Genomic DNA, 3,297 nt, shown 5'->3' with positions numbered 1-3,297 from the left:
TTAGAAATGTATTTAATTAAAGTCAGCACCTAAGGTCACAAACACCTTAAAATTTTAAGTGGCCCTAGAGAGTTCTACAAGACTAGAGGAGGAAGTAAACTTAGAATGTTTATTGTTTTCAGTTACCAGGAAACATAAAAGATTTTACTGCTACAATCAGCCATTCAGAGAGTAATTTCTTTCCTCTGAGACTTCAGTATTGATCCATAATTTACGTTGGAGCATCCAAGCCTCCATTGATTTAATTAAAAAGTAATATAAATGCTAGGATCTGGGGCTAATAAACCAACTGAATTTTTAATCAAAAACCCAATACATAGTAAGAGCTCTAATTCACATAAGTATATAATTTAAGCTATGGCTTAAAGCTATGGCTTTTATTGTTCCTTGTGGAATTTGTACAGTTGTTAAAACCTTCCATCTTGCAGACTGAAAAATAAATGAACCTGAAATTTATGTAGTGCCTGGTCCAATAAGATAAGTGCTGACCTCGAATTTTTTTTTGTACAAGAATATTAACAGAATCAGTGGGTTGGTATTTTGGAAGCGAGCTTAAATGAGTTTGATCTTATGTTAATGCTGTGATTTGTGGGAAGGTAGAGTTTCTTTCCTATGAATTCCCCACTTTAGTACCCCCTTCCTTAGTAGCACAGGCATCCAAACCCAACCTCCGACCTAAAGATTCATCTCTTATCTCAATTGATCATTGACAACTATTTACCGAGTGTACAGGTTTCAATATCAAAGGTTTTAAAAGTTATTGGTGGCAGAAGACATGAATAGATATTTTTCCAAAAAATCCAGATGGTCAGCAGATACATGAAGATGTTCAAATCACATCATCAGGGAAATACAAATCAAAACTACTATGAGATATCAACCTATGCCTGTCAGAATGGCTAAAATTAACAACACAAGAAATAACAGGAGTTGGCAAGTATGTGGAGAAAAAGGAACACTCATGCCCTGTTGGTGGGGGGGGCAGCCACTCTGGAAAACAGTATGGAGGTTCCTCGAACAGTTAAAAATGGGGCTACCCAAGGCTCCAGCAATTGCACTACTAGGTATTTACCCAGAAGATACAGAATTACAGATTCAAAGGGGTACATGAACTGTTATGTTTATAGCAGCATCATCAATAGCCAAATTATGGAAGCAGCCCATGTGTCCACCAACTGATGAATGGATAAAGAAGTGGTGTGTGTATATATACACAATGGAATATTAGTCAGCCATAAGAAAGAAGAGAATCTTGCCATTTGCAATGACATGGATGGAGCTAGAGGATATAATCCTAAGTGAAATGAATCAGTCAGAGAAGACAAATACCATATGATTTCACTCATATGTGGAATTTGAGAAACAGAACAAACTAGCAAAGGGAAAAAGAGAAAGGAAGGCATACAATTAACAGACTTTTAACTATAGAGAACAAACTAATGGCTATCAGAAGGGTGGTGGGTTGGGGCATGGGTTAAATAGGCAGTGGGGATTAGGGAATATGCTTGTTGTGATGAGCACAGTGTGATGTATGGAAGCATTACATTACTATATTGTATGCCTGAAGCTAATAGAACACTGCATGTTAACTAACTGGAATTGAAATAAAAACTTAAAAAAATAATGACAAAATAACAGAACCAAAAAATATATATAGAAATAAAGTTCAGGACATATACACAGGATTTAAAATCTCTATAAATATGAAGTGTTATTTTTAGTGCATAAGTATTCTCCTTCAGGGAAGCTGTTTTTGAGAATTACAGTAATATTTTTATAAACAAGGCATGTTTATCTTGACCTTACTGTTCCTTTGAAGTTATTTTAACAATTCTTGACATTTGTTTCTAGAACTAATTCTTCATTTCCTGAATATTGTTAGAGCATCTGCACAACTTACTGCTGAGAGTGATCATAACTCTTGGAGTCATCTCAAAATTCTCTTATTTCCATCAAGCTTACAAGTCATTCTGGCTCCCTTTTTAGCTCTGCAGAAGTCTAAGAGGCCAGTGAATATAATAGTTTCAAATGATACTATTTTGGAAAGTTCTTCATTCTCAAATTGGGACTGGTTTATTGGGAACACTTTGTTACTTGTGTTACTCATCAATACCTTTTTATTCCAGCCCCATGCAAAGAAGCCTATAGATTTGATATTCACCCATTTTTTAGCTTATAACAATTTTTTTCGGTGGGATTCCAAAAATATTAAATGTCTTTGGAGTAAGAAATTTTCTAGATGACATTGGTTGTAAGACAGTGCTATACATGTACAGAGTCACTCAGGGTCTTTCCCTCTGCACCATGTCTTTTCTCAGTATTTTTCAGGCCATAATATCACTTCCAAAAACACTGATAGACATGGCTCAAACTCCGAGTGTTCACATACATTTTTCCATCTTTCTTTTCTTTCCAAATTACCCCATCAGATCTACATCTATGTCATCATAAGTGCTGTGGCCCCCTTCAACACCACTGAAGTTGCACAAGTGTATTATCTGACATACTGTAGCAGAAGGGAACCCAATAAACTTCACAAGGCTACCTTTGGAAGAGGGCATTGTTTTATGAAATTTCCTGTCTGTTCCTCACAATCTGGACCAATGTGTACATGGTAACAGTCCACCAGACCAGCCTTTGCACAAACCCCTTTCCTGGAACTAAGGCCACCCGTAGGATCCTGGCATTTGTGAATTGCTTTAGTTTTTTGTTTTTGTTTTTGTTTTTACTCATCCAATAACTGCCTTACCATTTACAGAATTTATAGACATAATACACAAGGGCTTTTTCTCTGTTCTTGTTATCTAGCAATCTGTCCTCTTCTACTGATGAAAAATAACAGATGATCCTTCCTAAACTGTGCCTTTGCAAAGATGAGAAAGTCCTCTCTATATTTCCCTCAGAAGTTTGAACACCCTCACTCACACATTTCTCTGACACAAAGGGCATGTGATCATAATTTCCCACACCACAATTTTAATGAGGTAAAATTCTGATAAGGCATTAATAAATTTTACTTTGGACATTTCATCAAACGATCCGGCTTCATGAACATATAAAATAAATGACCAGATACATGGAATAAAACATGTTTGAGGGTTGCCTCGGTGGCTCTGTAGGTTGAGTGTCTGACTCTTGATTTTGGCTAGGGATTGAACCCCACATTGGGCTCTGAGCTAAGTGGGGAGTTTGCGTTAGATTCTTTCTCCATCTGCCCCTCCCCCTGCTCATGCCCTTTCTCTCTCTCTCAAGTAATTAAATAAATCTTTACAAAAATGTTTGAGATTGCTGCACATG

General features: G+C 36.6%; 1 pseudogene; it reads left to right on the top strand.

Moving 5' to 3' along the window:
• Positions 1–1,027: 1,027 nt before the first annotated feature.
• LOC116860674 lies at positions 1,028–2,996 on the top strand (annotated as a pseudogene).
• The last annotated feature ends 301 nt before the right edge of the window (positions 2,997–3,297 follow it).

This window comes from Lontra canadensis, unplaced genomic scaffold (genome assembly GCF_010015895.1).
Source record: "Lontra canadensis isolate GAN:19392208 unplaced genomic scaffold, GSC_riverotter_1.0 scaffold181, whole genome shotgun sequence".
NCBI lineage: Eukaryota > Metazoa > Chordata > Mammalia > Carnivora > Mustelidae > Lontra > Lontra canadensis.
This window is presented reverse-complemented; position numbering and strand designations above follow the sequence as displayed.